This window comes from Typopeltis vanoorti, chromosome 23 (genome assembly GCF_054136105.1).
Source record: "Typopeltis vanoorti isolate ZY-2024b chromosome 23, IOZ_Tvanoo_1.0, whole genome shotgun sequence".
Lineage (NCBI taxonomy): Eukaryota > Metazoa > Arthropoda > Arachnida > Uropygi > Thelyphonidae > Typopeltis > Typopeltis vanoorti.
Window position 1 is genome coordinate 72,817,635 of NC_143571.1, and position 22,515 is coordinate 72,840,149.

Here is a 22,515-nt window from a genome sequence, read left to right on the forward strand (position 1 = left end):
TTTGATTCACTTGTAACTTGCATTATGAATAGTACTCATAATGTTGTCTTTAATTTAGATAAACTTCTCATCAGTATAAATTATATATTTAGTTTAACCCTTTATCCAAGTGTAAGCAAGCAAAGTTTGCACCTGAAGAATCTTCAGGATTGGGGCAACTCGTGGCAAAGGTGGACTGACTCCACATCACTTGCCTTAGCATCCCATTGTAAAAATAAAAAGTTATATTTTATTTTCTTCTTTATCCTGTTAATTTCAGTTTGTTTATGTTGAACTGTGCCTTTGTAAAAATATCTATATTATTTATTTTCTTGTCAGTCGTAACTCCGAGTTGTACTATCGTTGCTTGAGCTAGTCTTTTCACCTTTAATCCTTCCGTCTTATTATTTAATCCCCCCCCCCTCTTCTTAAGGTCGTAACTATGCTACTTTCACATGTGTGTAGTTTAGATTTAGAAATTGCCTCTGGCTGCAGCCAATTCCTTTATCTAACTAAAGACTATCAACTGCACCATTAAAGATCATGCAAGGAATTGTTTGTCTTTCCTAAACATGTAAGAAAAATGCTCAACAGAACATGGAAATATCTCTAAAATTCATCTCTAAGTCAAGCAACATTTGAAACTTACTATTAGTCAGCCGTGGCAACTTTTAACTTTAAGGACACACAGGTTCTATCTTTTTATGAGAAGTGCATTGGTAAGTCGAAATCAGGCAAGTTATTTAACAAACAAAATTTATTCATACTACTACATGGTAATTACAATTTAAAAGAGAAAAGATTTCACACATATCAAATTTATCAGGCTCTTATCAATTCTGCCAAGTAACAATGTAATGCACGTGCGTGGTTCTCAACTTCTTAAATCAGTACTTCTAGCCTTTAGCTTAGTGACAATGACAATTATGTACGTTCACATATACGTCAGACACATGGTTAGTTTCACACACACTTCAACTCAATTTAACTTAGCTCAATATCAGAATTATGCTTAACTAAGCTTCAATTTAATCTCCCTTCAAACATTAACTCTTAACTCTAAAAAATGAACTTTTAACATTAACAATTGCTCAGAATTCTTTAGACAATTATTTCACATTATTTAAGAAGTATGGTTTTTCCGACTTCACAACTTTACATTATGCTAGCAACTAAATAATCAACAATTCCTGCTCCAAGGTTCACAATCCATAACAGTTCTACATTACTCTTACTTGATACATTTCTCAGCCAGTTCAGCATTCACAATCCTAGAGATCTTGAATATAACCTTCTTCTTTCCCATTAGAACTGCAACCAGACATTATTCCATGGCAATGACGATACAGCATTCCTGGAGATTGCTTAAGGAACTTCGCGACGGGACTTTCTGGAACAGGCCGACAGCACTGTTACATATCTCCAATCATCATCGAAACACTCTTAGCAGGATATCCATCCTTGGAATGGCTGGATACAGGAACCTTCTTTGAAGGACAGCAGAACAAAGCTGAGCCTAAAAGCAGAACAGAACCAAAAAGTGCCAGGAGCAGTGCGCTTGTCCTGTTTTTATTCTTCCTTGATGGCCTGGAACTTCTTTAGATCGAGTTCCCAGGATGTTCTACCAGGGTTATCTTACCCCCTACGAAATTTGCTGAGTCATGGCAGGAAAACCCCATAACTCGTTGACCTTTGCACCTGGCGATAGCCTCAGGTCTACATTTTAATCCTGTCTGGGCTATCTCTTTGTTTGTACAATTTTGGGGGTCAAATAACTTAGCAATTAATTCTAACATTTTTACAGATTACATATTGGTGGTTAAATTTAGCAAATTCATTCTAATAATTTTCTAGATTATTATTATTATTATTATCATCAACACCCGACCTTCATGGAATCAGACTCATCATGGGAGGTACTGACTATTGCATACAATGCTCATCCAAGTGCATCTTAAATTGATTCAATGTGTCCACATCCACAACACACTCAGGCAATGAATTCCACTCATCAATCACCCTCCATGCAAAGAACCTGCTTCTCACTCCTTTGCTCACACCCTCCTTATACAGTTTCCAGCAATGGCCTCTTGTTCTACTTGTCTCTCCAATTCTATGAAAAATCTCTTCCATGTCTACCTGATAACAACCCCTGACCATTTTATGTCTCAATCATATAAAATGCAACTTACATTTCCTCAATCTGTCCTCGTACTGCACATTCCAAAGACCACTGACTACCTTTGTGAATCTTCTCTGTACCCTTTCCAACATATCCTTGTCACCATGAAAACCTGGCGACCAAATCTGTGCACAATAGATTATATGAGGCCTAATCAAGGCCTTATACAATGGAATCATAACCTCTCTATTTCTGCATGTCAGGGTTCTCTGCATCATTGCCATTAGTCGATGTGATGTCTTCACAACTTGTGCAAAGTGGCTCCTGAATTTCAGGTCATTGTCCACCATTACACGTAGATCTCTCATCTCCTCTACTTCTGTTAAAGTTTCCCCACCAAGTGTATACTTAGCATCCTATCGTTGCTTACCAAATCTCAAAACCTTGCACTTGGCAACATTGAACTGACAGTTCCACTTACCTGTCCATTCATGCAATCTATTGAAGTCCTCTTGTAAGGCATTAACATCAGCCTGACTGTGCATTGCTTTCCCCAGTTTTGCATCATCTGCAAACAGCTGGATATCGCTAGTTAAACCCAACCCAATATCATCAACATACAAAGTGAACAACAATAGCACCAAAACTGACCCCTGTGGCACACCACTGGTGACCTTTCTCTTTCGAGATACCGCACTCCCATATACAACTTTCTGATACCTATCTGACAGCCAGTCACTGATCCAACAGAGAAGTCTGTTATCCAGATTACATAAAACACTCATGAAAAATTGTTAATTTAACTAGAAGTATTTCGCATTGACTTTCTTTCTCAAATAAAATCGGCATATAAGAATTTTATACAAAATTCTTTCTATACAAGATTTTACATAGGCTCTTGTATCTCAAAAAAATCTCTCAAAAAAATTTTTTTTTAAAGAAAATTTTTTCAAACCTCTTGCCTGCTAATTTTCTGGTGAAAATCTGACTTGTTTTTTCTTGGCCTCTAATTTTACTGTGTCTAATTCATGCCCTATTCTAAAACCTATTCCCCTTTCTATTTTCCACAGTCTTGAACCAAAAAACTTCATAACTGCACTTGCATAAATCTTTATCAAGTGTAGCAATATCTAAATTTGTAGCAATATCTAAATTCCAAGCTAGCAATCCTCTTACTGCTTCTCTTATCATGAAAAGAAAACAGAGGATGTAGGAATAATTAAACTTCCATCTGGCTTGAATTTCTATGCTTGTTCCACCTCAATTTGTTATAGGAACTTCTGGATCTTTTATGTTTCTCGATAATGTTTACTTCTATTGTTCTTTGATTACCCTCCCCTACAATTTCTCTCGTTTCACTTTGGTCATTCACTAGTTTGACACTTGATATGTGGTAGGCCTCTAAGTGACTATTCCTTTCGGATGCTGAACATACTGAAGAATTAGTACGGTTATGTTGACATTCTTCAGTATCCCTTTCAGTCAATTCAGTAGGCTCAACCTTACTTTCATTCTGCGGTATTCTTTCTTCACTTTGTTTTGTAACTCTATCCCTACAAACATAGTTCCCTTTGATTGACCATCTATTTTCCATTAGAAACATTTCATTTCGAGAAAAGTCGCAAGAGAATTTGTAACTCTCTAGAAAGTTAGTTCCTAGGATTATCTGTACGTTTGGGTGAGATGTCCTAGGGAGGACCAACAACTCTTGCCAAACACACAAATTAAATTCTGGTAAGTATACTTTTGCTCTCAGTTTCTTCGATGCATATACCTCTGATGTTGATATTCCCGATAATCTAATTGGTTTCTTCAGTTTAGAAATGACCCCTCCATACACTGGATTTTATTTCTTGAAAATAATCTCCAGTTATGACTGAGGCCTGGGAACCAGTATCTATTAATACGTCACAAGGTGATCCTTGTACCTTTCCCTTAATGATCATTTTTGACTTCCTCGGATAATTTAGATTCTTGCCCTCTCTCCTCCATGGTTTATTTGCACAACCATGAGGCTTAAGTACAAGATTCGACTCATACTGAACATTCCTGTTGGAGGGTCTCTTGTTTCTGAAATAGTTGCAAGCCATATTTATTGCAAACAAAGCATTTGGGAGGCTCCATTCTATTTCTTATTTCATTATTCCTCTCCGCTTGAGGTGGAGTTAATTCAGAGGTCTTGGCTGTCATTGCTGCCAACTGCTGCATAACAACATCAATTCAGTCCATCATAGGCTGTTGTAGCCTTTCTACCTCCTGTCTAATTATTGTGCATAATTCCTCCATGTTTGTAGGTCCTACTTCCTTTGGGATGTTTATTTTACTGTCAGTCATTTGATTAATGATGATCCCTCTTGTATTCGCAAGAGGGATTATCTGCCTTCTTGATGACATTAATGTGGCTGCTAGCAGAAGCGGGACGAATGTCTCTAAGCTTCTCTTCTCTCCTTCACCCTGAGGAAACATTCCTCAAAATTTGTGATTTTCTTTCTGTACAGTCTCCTTCAATTCTTCTTTGACTCCTAACCTAAATTGGTGAAATACTGCAGATACTGTAATTTCCAGAGATTTGGGCTGTCTTCTTACCCTGGAGAACTGGGAAATCAAGGTTTCCTTAAACTTCGAATATTCCAAAGTATCCTTCAGTATTGGGGATGAATACAAGAAGCTTTTGGCCTTTCCAACCAGTTTGATAGCAAGATAAGTAGTTGGAAGTCTGACCACCTTCCAACCTTTCTCAGCTCTTCGACGAAGCTAAAAAAAAAAGCTAAAATGTTGTCATTTTCTTCACCAGAAAATTGTGGGATGACAAGTTGAGGATTAATGGTTCTAAAAAATCCAACGTCGTCCATAGTTGTACTATTTGTATGGTCAATACCTGTAGTTTCACAATCCATAACAAAATTTATTTCTTAAAGTAAAAATTTTTGTAACTACCTGATTCGTTACCAAAACTATCTCATATAATCCACGATTGCACAAATTAATTAATTTGGAGTAAATCCTGTCGACTGCACCATTGTAAAAATAAAGGACTTTTATAAGTATTTTTACATGTGTTCTTTATATTTTATTTTTGTTACTTTATTTGCGATGTCTCTTCAATATTATTCCTTTCAATTATAATGCAAAGCACATCTCCTTTGCAGACATGTATAATGCTATGCATTATGGGAAGAGTCACTACCCAGACCAGTTTCAACCTTTATTGAGTCTCTTCAGTGGGATCCAGACCCAGAGGTGATACCAAGGTTGATCCCACGAGTTGCCCCAGCACTGATGATACTTCAGGTGCAAACTTTGTTTGCTTATACTTGGATAAAGGATTAAACTAAATATATGATTTAGTCTAACCAAGTGAAAAACTTCCAACATCTTTCTCATCAGTATATCCAGCCATCCACTAACACAGGATGAGTTTATTGTTTTATTAAAAGGACATGACTGCCATTTATCCCAAAAAGGTACCTCTTATGGATTTTTTTTTTATCACCCATTGTGACCCAATGTCCAATCTTCATGGTGTGCTCTTATTAGGCCATTTAGATAATGAATAAAGATGGGCTGGCAAGTTATCAGTTGGTCCTGATGGAATTCCAACTACTGTGCTCAAGAGATGTGTTCCAGAACTAACACTTGTTCTCCATCATCTTTTCACTAAACTGCATTCAACTGGTATCCACCCTTCAGCATGAAAGAAAGCTCATATACAACCAGTTCTCCAAAAAAAGGAGATAAATGTTTACCATCAGGCTATTGACCTACTGCTCTTACAACAGTTTTGTCTAAAGTAATGGAGAATATATAAATCAGGGTGGGTGCAATAGTGGATGGTGTTCTCTCCTCAGACATTTCTATCAATAAAGTTTCCATTGTTCCCTGAGGGACACTGACAGTGTCTGTCAAGGCTCTGTCATATCACCCACCCTGATTTATATAGATGACCTGTTCTCATTGACTGCAAATCATATTTATAGTTTTGCTGATAGCACACTCCATATTGCACTTTAATGGAATAATTTAATAGCACAAAGAGAAATAATTAAACAATAAGTTCAATCAATTTCAATATTTCATCTCAGTCAAAGAGACATCATTAGGAATATAATGTTAAAATTGTAACACACACTAAACCATACAAGAAACAATAAGTGGAAGAAATTCTTCTTCTTCTCTTCCATCTAAGACAGGTTGAGTCTTCTCTTGAGCAGGATCTTCCAGTCTTCTCTATTCCTTGCTGTTCGAAAAAGTTCCTTATGTTCTGCATCCCGAGATGTTCTTTATTAATTTCAGCCAGGTAATTCTTGGTCTTCCGGGTCTTCTTTTTTCAGTTGGAAAAGTATTGATTAGGACTCTTTTGTCTCCTTTCTCGTATATTGGGATGATCTTTCCAGTTCTCCAGTCATCTGGGATCTCTCTTGTTTGTAGTATTTTATTGAATAGGGTTGTTAAATATTCTATTGATATGCTGCCTTCATATGACCACAGTTCAGTAGGGATAGTATCAATGCCTGGTGCTTTATTGTTTTTCATCTATTTTATTGCGTATCTAACTTCTTCTTGTAAAATTTTTGAGTGATCATTATTTTCTTCTATTGTTGGCATTGTAGTTTTGTTTCCTTGGTGGAAGATAGTCTTAAAATGGTTTGACCAGATTTTTCTTATATATTCAATATTCTCGGTTTCAGTCACCTTTTTGTTTATCATTGTTACTGCTTTTGCTGAGAATTTCTTTGTAATTTCTCTTACAGTATAATGGAAGACTTTTAGGTTGTTTTGTTGGTATGCTTCTTGGCATTTCTTAGTTTTTTCTTCTAACCATTTTTCTTTGGCTTTTTTGCATAGGTTATCAACTTTATTTTTTAGTGCTCTGTATTTTTCTCTATTCTTTTCATTGTTTTGTTGGTTCACAAGTATCTTGGCCTCTCTTTTCACTTCTATGGTAGCTATGATTTCTTGGGTTATCCACTGTTTGTTTATTTTGGGTTTGGAACCTAGAGTGTCTTTTGCAATTGATAACACTGCTTCTTTTCCTTCTTCCCAGTATTTTCCGCTGTTCTGGAAGATGGAGGGTTTTAATTTCAAGCACATCTGTTCTAAAAATCGACTTCTGCTTGAGCTATCTTTTAGTTTTGATAGATTGATGTTTTCTTCTTTTCTGATATTATTTTTCCTGTTGAATTTTATCTTCGCTTTGGCAGTTAATATTTCATGGTCAGCATCAAAATCAAAACTTCTTAATGTTCATGCATTATTTACTGATCTTTTCCATTGTTTGTTTATGATGATATAGTCTATGCAGTTCTTTATATTACCATCTGGGGATGACCATGTATATTTATTATTAGGGCGTTGATAGAACAATGTATTTGTAATTATTAGATTGTTTGCTTTACAGAAGTGGAGTAATTGTTCTCCTCTGTCGTTAAGCTCTCCGTATCTAAATTTCCCCATCACATCTTTTTTGTCTGCTGTGAACTGTCCTATTTTAGCATTAAAATCTCCCATCACTATCATGAGTTCTCTATTTTTGGGATTATCTATTTCCTGTTGTACTTCTTCATAGAAATTTTCTATTTCTTCTTCTAAATGGTTACTATCTGGTGCATATATTTGGATTATTTAATTGTTTGACCTTTTTCTTTTGCTTGAGGTTTGGCTGTTATTATTCTAGGAGACACTGGGTTTATTTCAATTACTGAGTGTGTAAGTTTTTTTTCAATTAATAATGCAACTCCTTCTCTGTGCATGTTATCTTTTCTTCCTGAGAAGTACAGTCTTCCTTCTGGTAAACCCATGAATCCATCTCCGCACCAATGTGTCTCTGATAAACCTAAAATACTCCATTTCAGTCTTTTTAAATTTTCCTGGATTAATTGCAATTTTCCAGGTCGGTATAGTGATCTTATGTTCAGGGTGGCTACATGTTTCACATCCTTGGCTGACCACATTGCTGATTTCTCACCTACTCTATGTGGTCTTCGAGTAGGCACGTCGGTTCTCCTGTACGCAGTAGCACTATCTCGGTTTGTAGACTTTCTCCTGCTCATGAAAGTTACTGGCATAATAATGTAGCCAGCTTGCCATGCCTCTGCTACATCCTTTGGTCCACGGCTCTTTATTCTTTATTCAGAGCAACCCATTTGGGTTTCCCCTATCCGCCACCCAGGGGACGCGCCTGGTAGGAGTGTGGTCTCCCCCACGTGGAAGAAATGGGATAGAATAATGTTGAAAGTTTATTTTTCACTTGGATAGACTATGATAAATTTAGTTTAATCCTTTATCCAAGTGTGTGCAACAAAGTTTGCACCCGAAAGTATCTTTAGGACTGGGGTAAGGTGGTACAACACCAGGCAACTCGTTGCAAAGGTGGAGCAAGCTAACATCACTCCTATCTCAGTATCTCCCATAATGCAAAACACATCTCCTTGTAGATATGTATAATGTTATGCATTAAGGGAAGGGCCACTACCCAGACTAGTTTCGACCTTTATTGAGGTCTCTTCAGTGGGAGCCAGGCCCAAGTGGAGATACCAGGCAGAAGCATTAGCAAGGTCATTTCTACCTATAGGAGTTGCCAAATGTTGTGCCACCTTTTTATTAAATTACTCTGGATTTGATGAAAGTTTATTTTTCACTTGGTTAGACTATAATAAATTTAGTTTAATCCTTTATCCAAGTGTGAGCAAACAAAGTTTGCACCTGAAAGTATCTTCAGGACTGGGGTAAGGTGATACACCGGGCAACTCGTTGCAAAGGTGGAGCAAGCTAACATCCCTCCTATCTCCCATAATGCAAAACACATCTCCTTGCGGATATGTATAATGTTATGCATTAAGGGAAGGGCCACTACCCAGACTAGTTTCGACCTTTATTGACCAGGCTTCTGCCTGGCTCCCACTGAAGAGACCTCAATATAGGTCAAAACTAGTCTGGGTAGTGGCTCTTCCCTTAATGCATAACATTATATATATCCGCAAGGAGATGTGTTTTGCATTATGGGAGATACTGAGATAGGAGTGATGTTAGCTTGCTCCACTTTTGTAACGAGTTGCCCGGTGTTGTATCACCTTACCCCAGTCCTGAAGATACTTTCAGGCGCAAACTTTGTTTGCTCACACTTGGATAAAGGATTAAACTAAATTTATTATAGTCTAACCAAGTGAAAAATAAACTTTCATCATCTTTCTCTAAATCCAGAGTAATTTAATAAAAAGGTGGCACACTGTTTGGCAACTGCTATAGGTAGAGATGACCTTGCTAATGCTTTTGCCTGGTATCTCCATTTGGGCCTGGCTCCCACCGAAGAGACCTCAATAAAGGTCGAAACTAGTCTGGGTAGTGGCCCTTCCCTTAATGCATAACATTATACATATCTGCAAGGAGATGTGTTTTGCATTATGGGAGATACTGAGATAGGAGTGATGTTAGTTAGCTTGCTCCACCTTTGCAACGAGTTGCCCAGTGTTGTACCACCTTACCCCATTCCTGAAGATACTTTCAGGTGCAAACTTTGTTTGCTCACACTTGGGTAAAGGATTAAACTAAATTTATATGGGGTAGAATAAATAAAGACTAAAGTCCTATGAGGAGCACTTTTTATGAGTGCTGTTGGCTAGCCTTAGATGTTGGGCAGGAAGCCTAAGAATTAAAGTTTCCCAAACTTTGGGAAGTTTAATGCAACCATATTTGTTAACATTAGGCTGTTTTTTTTAAGTCTACTGCAAATTCTAAAAAGAGTCTTTCAAGTTTGTATTTGCTGTAATGGAACATGGTAGGATTTTTCATCTGATTCTTGACATGTAAGGTATCCACCAAGGCACGGTCTGCTGCTAGACCTGATTGACTATTTTTGTTGCCTTTCGCCTCATCAAAAAAACTTCACCTTTCTCTCTTCTCCCAAGGATAAGTTTCTGCCTCTTGGCTTTTCAGGTGTCTGGAAAGACACCTGGTAAAGGAAAGACTCCCTCATAAAAGTTGTTTCCTCACAGAATATCTTGATAAAGTAATATGTGAAAGATCACTTCACTGTCATAACTTAAACAGTACTATCTCCCATAATGGGAGATAGTACTGTTTAAGTTAGAGAGATAATACATTGTAAATCTGCTAATCTTTCCTAACTTTATATACACACACATATAAAATTAGGAAAGATTAGTTATAGTTAAGAAATCGTTGGCCATTTTAGTTGTCTCATATTAGCTACTAACGTGATGATTTTTAGAATTTCTGGAGTTGTAGTTAAGGTGGTGGGAAGAACTAGGATACAGAAGTTGGTTGATAATAGCAGTATTTCTGTGTTTGTGAACATGAATTTGTTAAAGAGAAGTCATGTTTTACCAACTTACTTATTGTTTGATTGCCATTCTGAAATTCTGTAGTAAAGATGCCTATGAAACTTAGGAAAAAATTCTAAAAATAAATAAGTTTTAACACAAGTTTTCTCCCATTTTTATAGATATTTAGTTTCATGTTGATATAGGCCAAGGAATGTGGAAGGTAATGATGAAGAAATGGGGGAAAACTCGTGTTTAATTCATTTTAGCACGAGTTAAAACATATATTTAAAACACAAGTTAAAACATATATTCCAAATATATTTCATATATTTGGGAATAAGGATAATGAATTTTGGTTCTTGAGAGAGAACTATCTTAGGCAGAACGTAAAGGAGAGAATGTAAAGATTGAGAGTTTTGATCTTATCATTTCATTGGAGGATGTGATTGTGAGTAGCGTGTTGTACCTCCCTTTAGTTGGTAAGAGAGAGATCACAAAACAATCGCCTAGATTATGGTTAGCCATATGAACACTTCTGTGAGGAAAGGATATATGTGAAATTACAGGGTTGGTGATTAGCCTTGACTTAACTGTTTAATAATTATGCAATAGCACAAGTCCAAAAGGAGTAGTAGAAAGATAAAACTGTTCTGCTTCACAAAAGTGGTGATAAGACTAAAGCTACAAATCATAGGCTGATCTGTATATCTGGAGTTGTAGTTAAGGTGGTGGGAAGAACTAAGATACAGAAGTTGGTTGATAATAGCAGTATTTTCTGTGTTTGTAAGCATGAATTTGTTAAAGAGAAGTCATGTTTTACCAACTTACGTATTATAAAGTGACAAATGTGTTGGACAAGGGAGATGCATATACAGTGGTATGCTCAGATTTTGTGATAGCCTCTGACAGATTGCCACACCACAAGCTGGTAACTAAATTGAAGCAGATGGGGGTTAAATGTTAGATTAGCAAGTTGGACAGGTGACTGGCTGTCAGATCGGTAACACCAAGTTGTGTATAGGAGGTGCAATATTCCAGAGGAGGAAAGTCACTTGTGGTGTGCTGAAGGGTCTGTTTTGAGGCCATTATTATTTAACTTTTGTATTAAGGATACAGAGATGGGTTTAACTGGAATAGATTGTATATGAGTGGAACTACCAGTTTAGTGTTGCAAAGTGTAAGGAAATTCTGATAGTAAGTAATAATGGGATTCAAAGTACATCCTGGGTGGGGAAACTTGGAAGGAGGTTGAAGAAATGAAAGATCTGGAAGTGGTGGTGGATAAGGATCTGAAGTTCAGAGGTCACATTCCACAAGTTGTGAAGTCATCACATCAGAATATGGAAATATTGAGGACCTTAATGTGCAGAAATAAAGAGGTTATAGTTCCATTGTACAAGGCCTTGATCAGGCAGGTTCTCATATGGATTACTGTGCACAGATTTGGTCCCCTGGTTTTCAGTGATGAGGATATAAATTAGAGAGGGTCCAGAGAAAACTGACTAAGGTGGAATGTAGAATGCAGGAGTTTAAAGCATGGTTTAATGGGCTTTGTGTGTAGGAGGTACGCACTGTATTCACAGTGCCGCCCCCCCCCACGCGATGAGCCTTTTGATTCCATAGAGGTCAGGTTAATAATAATAATAATAAAATAAATAATAATTAATTACATCAGCCACTCAGAAAATTCCAATTTCCTCTTCCTCTATTAAACATAACCAACACTTCAGTATGAAAATGAAAGAATATTTTAGATGATCAACATCTCTTAGTCAAATTCGGCATTATGGCCGTCTTCATGAACATCCTTATCAATTCTCACACAGTTCTCTTTCTACAAAACAAATTGCTGTCACTCTCTATCCACATGCTGCACTCCAGTTACCTGATGTGGCAAAACAACTTCTACCTTCAAAAGAAGGGACTGTCATGGGTTCACCACTGTCTCCTCTCATTGCAAACTTCTTTATGGAAACATTCAAGCAGAAAGCTCTTGAATCCATAAATTTAAAACCAAAGTTTGGCTTAGATGCGTCAATGATGTAGTCATAATTTGGCCACAAGGCCACCAAACGTTGAACACTGTCAAGTTTAAAAAGTAGAATTTTATTATCATCATCTGATAATAATATCATCTCATCAGGAGAGATCATACACCATCCACACCAAATGTACCACCACTCCAATAGGCAAACTGTTCTACTCACTAACTGCTCTGTGGAAGAAAAATCTAGTTCTTATCCATTGCTCAATCACACAAACTTAACTTAGACAGATACACCTGTGTTTTCTCCCTGCCTTTTCATATAACAAGTAATTTCATAATGATATACTATAACATTACTAGTTGTTTAATAGAGATATTACTGTTAGACATATAATATTTTTAAATGTTGTTACTAGTTTTTCTGTCTTCTCCCTGAAAGAAACTCATGATATGTTGAGCAAAATATATCATCATTATCAATTTCCTGATTTGTACACTCAAGAGGTGTTCAGGTTACTAGGACAGCACTACATGATTAAGTTGACATTATTATTAATCTTCTATCAACAATTTTCCTCCAACTCAATCTATTACTTGTAAGCACTGCAATATTGTCATAGCTAACATTTTGTGCTTCTAAGGCACTTCTAACTGAATCAATCCAATCCAGAACCTTGATCTTTCTCTGGGTATCTTTCCTGCCATCAAACATCTGTTTTGCAAATCTTTCTTCACCCATTCTATTTAAGTGGCCATACCACCTTAGATTAGCTCTGTTGATACATTCTTGAATGCTAATAATGTCAAGTTCCTTTCTAAATATCTTCACTTTTAATATGATTCTGCCACTGATGCCATCGGTTCACTCCATTAATTTTTCTAAGAATCTTTATATCTGTGGTTTCTACTCTTTAATCAAGTGCTTTATTTCTAACCTAACTCTCAGATCCATAACTTAAAATTGGTTTGAAGACAGTCTTGTATACTGCTAGTTTGGTGTTTTGGCTAATTTCTTTCTTATTCCATATATAAATTTATTCAGCTGGCTACCCAACATATAACAGCTTTGCTTATTCTGTTGTCTATTTCCAGATTTAACCTGCCATCTTTACTAAAAACTGTTCCTAAATAGCTGAAGTTTTCTATGCTCCTGCCTATTTCGATAGTTTTGGTGTTTTTATTGCTGATATTCATTTCAAATTTGTTACAGTTATTATTTAATTTAGTTAGAGAAACTTGAGACCTGCACTAGATATGTTTAGGAGTACATCATCTGCATAAAGCAAAGAGCTAAGTTTGACATTTCCAATTCTACTATCGGGCTTGATGCCACTTTCTTTTATAATGTGATCTATATAGATGATGAATAAGAGTGGAGATAATGTGTATCCTTGTCTTACCCCTGATTTTACATCAAACCGTCTTACTGTATATATAATTGTAGTGTTTTGAAAAACTTTTTTCTGGGCACCTTGTTATGCCTTTTCCCAATCTACAAAACTTAAGTATGGATCCTTGTCATACTCCCATGATTTCTCAAATATTTGTCTTAAAATGAAAATCTGATCTTGACAACCACTAGGTCTGAACCCAGCTTGTTCTTCTCCAAGTTTCTGGTCCACAATCTTTCTCAACTTCTTTTCAAGTACACTTGCATAAATCTTACATGGAATACTTAGTAGAGAAATTTCTCTGTAATTCTCAGATTCAGTTTTATTCCCTTTTTTATAGATGGATACTATGAGAGCTCTATTCCATCATTGGGAATTTGACCTTCTAATCAGGCCCTCTGAATTATGCAGTGTAGCCACTGCAAAACTTTTATACTTCCATACTTAAGTATTTTTGGTCGAATATCATTTACTCCAGATGCCTTTCCACATTTCAAGTTTTTGACAGCTTTTTCTACCTCAAGTATTGATATGTACTCCTCTTGGCATTCCTCTTGAAACTTTTCTAGTATGGTTCTGCCACTGCTTTGTTTTAGTCTTTCAAAGTAATTACTCCAGACATCTAGGATATCCTTATCTTCAGTTTTCATGTCCCTGTTATCATCTCTGATTCCATTTACAATACTCTTTCCTCCATTTCTAAGTTTCTTCAATAGCCTGCAGAAGATTTTGCAACCGTCCTGATATTTATTTTCTATATTCTTACCAGTCTTCCCATGACATCTGTTTAGCTCTCTTACATTTTTCTCTGTATTCTCTTAGGGCATCTACTGACTTATTTGCTAGGAACGTTTGGTATGCTTTCTTCTTTTCCGGGATTGCTTCTTTAACTTTTGTCCACCATAGTGTTCTTATTTTTCTATCCTTGCAGACAACTTCACCACATACCTCACTAGCTGAATCAATCAATGTCTTCTTCAGAGTTTGCCAGTGAGACTCCAAAGTTTGATTCTTGTTTCAAATCCTCTGTACACTCTTGTATCCTAAACGAGCATAAAGATATCACTATCAACAATGACAAAGTCAATGAGGCTTCTTTTATTTCTTGTGTCTTCTCTTCATGTGATCTTGTGCATATCATTATGTTGAAACATGGTATTAGTAATGACTCGACCAGGAGCACGGCAAGGGTATTTGCCACCGGGTGCAAACTTTTATCGGCTGCCCTTAAAAAAATAACTAAAAGAAATTGCATGTAGCATTTACTACAATAAATAAAATATCAATGTTGCCGCCCAAGTGCAGTGCACCCTCGGGTTGGCACGGCCATGGACTCAACCATGTCCTGAGAAGAAATCCAGTAAATACTTACCATTATTATTAGTTTTGCACTTTTCTCCAAATTTTCCTAAAATGTTCCTATATGCCTGGTGGATTCATTTCCTATTCTGCTGTTCAGATATCCAACAAGAACCACTTTTTCCATTTTCTTTATGTCTGATAAAGGCCATGGACTCAACCATGTCCTGAGAAGAAATCCAGTAAATACTTACCATTATTATTAGTTTTGCCCTTTTCTCCAAATTTTCCTAAAATGTTCCTATATGCCTGGTGGATTCATTTCCTATTCTGCTGTTCAGATATCCAACAAGAACCACTTTTTCCATTTTCTTTATGTCAGCTGCCTTTTCTAATGACTCAAAAAATTCCTCCACTTCTTTCTTGAAAGAACCTTTTGTGGGGCCAATGGCACAAATAAGTTTCATTGTCCATGTCCCCATTTAGAATTTTGCCCACATAACTCTATTTGGAACTGCCTTTCAAGCAAGTGGGAGGTCTTGGGTCCATTTTATCGAGTTTACAGGATGAAACATCTGAAAATTTCTTTAAAAAAAAAAAAAAAACCCTATTCGCTCATGTTAGAAATCTACTAACTCAGGAATTGGTTGAAGAAAATCATAGAAAAAAAAAAAAAACTTCCTCTAGTCAGCAATTAGAAATAAACTTGTTTCTTCAGGTCACCTAGCAATATGGATGCAAATGCCATTTCCAAAGGCTATACACCTCTATACCTGTCTTAAAGTGAAAATCTGACTCTGATAACCTGTATTTAGCCTGAATACAGTGTGTTCTTGCTCAAGTTTTTTCCTCCAGAATTTTTCTTAACCTCAAGTATGCTTTGCATATATCTTACCTGAAACATTTAGTGAAATTCCTCTGTATATTTTTAACATTCAGTATTATATCCCTTTTTTTATAGATGAGAACTACGAGAATATATGATCCACTTATCTGGAAATTTACATTCACACTATGCTTTCATAATTGTGCAGTGTGACACTGTTAAACTTACTTGAGCATTTCTGGTTGAATATCATCTACTCAGGCTAATTGTTCCAATTTAAGATGACTGATGGCTTTTTTCTATTATCGTCATCAAATTCTTGATATGTAGCCACAGGAGGGGAGAGATAAGATATCATGATAGTACTACATGAAAACAGTATATCATTACAAACTTCCAAAATACAATTTTCCTGTTATTTATTTCTAACCTAGCTCTCAGATCTATAAGTTAAAATTTGTCTGAACACTGTCTTGTAAAAATTAAATGCTTTGATCAATATAAAATTGTTAGTTTGACTTCCTATCATGCTAATTCTGTTATCTATTTCCATATTTAATTCTAAAAACACTAAAATTTATAACTAAATAGCTGAACGTTTTACTTCCTCTATAGGTTCTCCATTCAGGATATTTTCGATGTTCCTACCTATTTTCATCACCTTTGTGTTTTCATGACAGAATTTCATGCCGGCTGGGGCGTCGCCCGGTTAAACAAGGTCCCCGTTGTTTTCGCCAGGGAACCAGGGCGAACAGTGAAAAGTCAGCTACTGTAACAAATCTGAAAACAAACCCCAACTCAACATCGCCAGAGTTAAAGATCGGTACTATCAACGTAAGAAGCCTGAATGGCAAAGAAATGGAGCTAGCTGAGGAATTAGATAAGTACCAGATCGACATAATAGGGGTGACTGCAACAAAAAAGACCAAAACTGGTGAGATCTTTCTGCGCAATAAATACAAAATGTTATATTCAGGCAATGACATTCAAGGAAAAGAAGGAGTAGCCATAGTATTCAACACAAAATACGAGGCTAATCTATTTGAATGGCAGTCAGTCTCAAGTAGAGTAATGTGGGCAAATATGAGAATGGGAAACTGGACAATGAGACTTATTTGTGCCTATGGTCCCACAGAAGGTTCTACTAAGGTAGAAGTGGAGGAGTTTTTTTGAGGCTTTAGAAAAAGCAACAGACACAATGAAAAATGAAAAGTTGGTCCTTGTTGGGGATCTAAATAGCAGACTAGAAAATGATTGTGAGACATACAAAAATATTTTGGGAAAATTTGGAGAAAAGAGCAAAGCTAATAATAATGGCAAATATCTGTTGGATTTCTGCTCAGGACATGGACTGGTTATTACTAACACCATGTTCCAACATAAAAATGTGCACAAATTCACATGGAGAGAAGAGACTAGGAATAAGAAAAGTCTCATTGACTATATTATTGTTGATAGTGATGTTTTCTCCCTGGTGCAGAACACCAGAGTGTACAGAGGATTTGAAATTGGAAGTGATCACTATTTAGTCATGAGCAGGATAAAATTGAATTTAATATTGAAAAGAATAACATGTAAGAAAGTTTTAAAGCGAATAAAAGTTGAGCAGCTCTCAGATGTGAACTGTAGACTAAAATACACAAAGATTATTGAAGAAAAAATAAAAGAGTTTGAGAACAGGAATCAAACCTTGGAGATTCAGTGGCAAACTCTGAAGAAAACATTGATTGATTCTGCCAGAGAGGCATGTGGTGAGGTTGTCTGTAAGGATAAAAAAATCAGAACTCCATGGTGGACACAGGAAGTTAAAGAGGCAGTGAAGGAAAAGAAGAAAGCAAATCAAAAGTTCCTGTCATATAAGTCAGCTTGTGCTCTTAGAGAATATAGAGACAAATGCAAGAATGCTAAACACTGTGTAAAACTAGCTAAACAAAAGTCATGGGAGAACTTTGGCTGGAATATAGAAAATAAATATCAAGAAGGTGGCAAAATATTCTGGAGGTTGTTGAAGAAGCTTAAGAATGGAGGAAAAAGTGCTGTAAAAGGAATCAGAGATGATAAAGGTGAAATGAAAACAGGAGAAAAAGATATCCTTGAAGTATGGAGTAATTACTTTGAAAAACTGCTAAATGAAACAAGCAGTGATGACAGCACAGTGGTAAAAAACACTGACCAGGCATGTAGTCAGGAATATATATCCATACTTGAAGTAGAAAAAGCCATCAAAGGCTTGAAATGTGGAAAGGCAGCAGGAGTAGATGATATTCGACCAGAAATGCTGAAGTATGGTGGTATAAGAGTCTTACAGTGGCTGCACTGCATAGTCCAGAAAGCCTGGTCAGAGGGACGAATTCCCGATGATTGGAGTAGAGCTCTAATAGTACCCATATATAAAAATGGAAATAAAACTGCATGTGAGAATTACAGAGGTATTTCCCTACTGAGTGTTCCTGGCAAGATCTATGCCAGTATACTTGAGAAAAGGTTGAGAAGAATTGTGGAAGGAAAGCTTGGTGAAGAACAAACTGGATTCAGGCCAATGTCAGGATCAGATCTTCACTTTACGACAAATAGTCGAGAAAGCATGGGAATATAACAAAGATCTGTATTTAAGTTTTGTCGATTTGGAAAAGGCATATGACAAGGTGCCAAGAGAGAAGCTATTCAATACACTGCAGTTATATGGTGTCGATGGGGCATTATATCAAGCAATACTTAGTCGTTATTTGAGTTGTAAGTCAGCAGTTAGAATTGAAGGAAGTACAGGAAGATGGTTTAATGTTAAATCTGGTGTGAGACAAGGATGTACATTATCCCCTCTGTTATTCATTATCTATATGGATCACATTATGAAGGAAAGTGGTATTAAACATGATATCAAAATTGGAGATGTTAATGTCCGCTCTTTGCTTTATGCAGCCGATGTTATACTTCTAAATAAATCTGCTACAAGTCTGCAAGATTCTCTGACTAAATTGAATAGCTGTTGTAATAGATATGGTATGAAGGTCAGCAATAAAAAGACAAAGACAATGAAAATAGGCAGAATCATTGAAAATGTCAACTGTGTTGTGAATGGAGAACCTGTGGAACAAGTAAAACATTTCAGCTATTTAGGCACGATTTTTACTGAAGATGGTAAATTAAATATAGAAATAGACAACAGAATCAGCAAAGCTGGTATGATGGGAAGTCAATTGAATAAATTCATATGGAATAAGAGAGAAATTAGTTGGAACACTAAATTAGCTGTATACAAGACAGTTTTGAAACCAGTTTTAACTTATAGATCTGAGAGCTGGGTCAGAAGTAAAACACTTGACCAAAGACTAGAGACCACAGATATGAGAGTCCTGAGAAAGATTATAGGCATGAACAGATGGTATCAATGGCAATATCATATTAAAAATGAGGATATTAGGAAAGAACTTGACATTGTCAGCATCCAGGAATGTGTTAGCAGAGCTAATCTCAGGTGGTATGGTCACTTAAACAGAATGGGCGAGGAAAGATTAGCAAAACAAGTGTTCTCTGCCAGGTTGGCAGCAAAACGACCCAGAGGAAGACCAAGATATAGGTGGATTGATACGGTACAAAGTGCTTTAGACGATAGAAATATAAGATCTGATAATGTTGGAGTCTTGACAAGTAACAGACTGATATGGAGGAAAATTGTAGATAGGAAATTAATAATGATGTAATTTTTTTTTCATGTAGTACTATCATATCCTGTACAGCCCTTGAGGGTACATGGCAGGAATTTGATGATGATAATGATGTGTTTTCATTGCCGATTTTCTTAAAAAATTATTACAGGAGTTATTCAATTTGGATACAGAATTATCCAGACTTGTACAGGATTTACTTAGGGGTATAATCTCTCCAAATTTTGATATTAGGTTTAATGTCACTTTCCTTCATAAAGTGATACATGAAAAACAATGGAGATAATGTCCCCCTTCTCCTATCAAAATAATACAAAACAGAATAAGAATTAAAATAGAAAGGAAATAAAGTGAAGATCAGTTTGGATTTAATGAAAAAAAAAAAAATCCAGAATAAAGAAAGCACTCTTTGCCCTAAGAAATCACAGAAAAGAGAACGGAGGGAGAGAAGGATTCACATACTGCTTTTGTGATTTCAGAGAAGGTATTTGACACAGTAGAAAGAGGAAAACTGTTTATGAGTGTGGAAAGAGCTAACATGAACTGAAGAGACAGATATGGAAGAGACAAAAATTCTGAAACTGCTAAAAAAAAAGAGAATTCAGGCAGGGATGCTCTCTGTCCACGCTTCTTTTCAACTTACACATTAAAGAAGCTACAAATTAAATAAAATGGCAATAACATCTAATATACTCAAAATGGCCTTAGGATAGATATTCTGGATTAGAGCTGCAGGTGACAATGTGATTTGTTGACTTGGAAATTGAAATGCAAAATTTTTTGCATTTCAATTTGCAAAGTTGCAGAGAGAATTTTTAAGAAATACGACTCAGCCTGGTTAGCTGAGTGGTTAGGTTATCCGCGGTTATACCCTGATAAGTTGAAACATAAAATATTTCATCTTATCATTGTATATCAGAGCGAACACACAATAAGAAACATTATACCATGCTTGCCTCTGAGTATTAAAATAATGCATTGTAAATATATCAAATATTTTATACTATGAAAAAACAAATGAGTATGCATTTTGTATCACTCTCAAATTAATTAAATAATAATAGAAGCGTAGACTTTTAGCAAAGTTTAATAGAGCATTGTGTACTAAGAGATATAGAATGTTAGCACAAGTTCGAGATGGGGGGGGGGGGCAAAGTTCAAAGGTAATGGAGCAGCAACGCGAAGGAGCTGTTCGTCCCAAGCAATCGCGTGCCATCAGTGTACGTGGGATATAGCGGAGAAAGCTAGACGGCGTGACATAAGCCCACGCGAGTGCGTTGGGTGGACATCGCAGAATGCAAGACTTGCCGAGAAAGAAAGGTGAAAATATAAGGATCTAGCACCCCTGAAAAAAGGGTTTTTTGTTCCTGGATCTCCTGGTGGTCGGGGCGGTGTCGTGAGCAGGTGAAGGGGGGCAGTGCCTCCATTCCGGAAAGTTTCGATAGAGGCAGCGGCGGAACTAGACGTAGTATCTCTGCGGAAGAAATAAGCCTGGCCATCCATAGAAAGTCAGATTGGAGCACATGGACATTTCGTCTAAGGAGAAGCAGATTCCGGTACGCCTTTAATGCGATGCAGAACCGAGGATAGATAAGCAGACTTTATTTGTGTTTTGTTGATTGTGAATGAATGATTTGTGCCACATTATTAAACCAGAGGAAGGAACATTAGTGATAATAATTAGGACTGAATTGCAGTGATCTAGAGAGGGTTACCTTAAAATCTTACTGTCTCCTATTGTGATAGAGTTACATAATATGTTCTAGGAGGTTAAAAATATGTTTAGAGTAAGGAATTGCTATCAATGAAGGGATTGTAAAAGATATAAATGCTATCTTGTGTGGTTTGATTGAACTACTAAAAAAATAGAGAGTTATTATGATAATCATGCATGATTAAGGTATTTAAGGGAAAATTTAAGAAATCTTACTTCAGAGATTTACAGTTTAATCAGTTTGAGTATACTTATATTATTGTATTGTTCTAATTCTATCCTGACTGTCAGGAACTCCCTTAAGGTGGGAATTAAGCTTATTGTATTGTATGTACACATTTATGATATCTAATAAACCTTGCTTTTGTACTATCTGTGATTAAGGCTATCTGCGATTTCTGGAATCCGCTGCACCGCTTATAAAAAAAAAAAGTACTACGAAGACTAGAATAAGAATAGATTTTGGCCACGTCTGCATAATTACATGGTATCACTTAAGTACTGTCTAGAGGTCTAGAGATCATCTCTTGATCAATATTGTTTAATCTAAAAGCGCAGCAAAATATAAATTTCTTAGTGTTTTATGAGGGCTTGATCTCAGCCAATCTGATACTCTGGTGTTGGCTCGATCTTGAGGCAATTCCTTTGTCCTCCAGATGCACCACGTGATACCCGAATAAGAGTTTAACGGGGATTTGACCCAAAGACTAATAAAGGATAGATATATGAGTAGAAAGTACGATACAACATAAATGGCACAGTCAGCCAACAGGATGTGGTATATATAACTCAAATAAGTACTTTATATAAATCACAGTAAGCTGGTTTCGGATTCCAACCAGAAATTCTTAACAAAGGCAAAGGTTAATTTAATTTAAATTACTTAAATATAAAGAGCCAACAGGCTTCATTTCGGCGATATAAACATTATTTAAATTAAGGGGATTATTAGATCCCACATTGTTTTAAAACTGAATAAGAAACTCAAAGATTGGAATCAGAGAGTTTCAAGCATAATATAGTATACTCTGTTGAAGCCTGTTTATATTTAAGTAATTTAACTTAAATTAACCTTCTTTTATTTAAATAATTAATTTTATTAAATATAATTAATTAAATAAACACATTTCCTAGGAAATATGTTTTTACATTATGGAGAATACCACGAATAGTGACCTCCCACCATAATGTAATAACAGCATACATTTCCTAGGAAATGTGTTTTTACATTATGGAGAATACCAAGAATA

At 36.2% G+C, this 22,515-nt stretch overlaps 1 protein-coding gene across 2 annotated transcripts in view; it reads right to left on the reverse strand.

Annotated features, from left to right (window-relative positions):
* The window catches only part of Zpr1 (zinc finger protein Zpr1), a 268,249-nt gene that overhangs the window by 35,235 nt on the left and 210,499 nt on the right, over window positions 1–22,515 (reverse strand). The gene's annotated exons all lie outside the window — the stretch shown is intronic.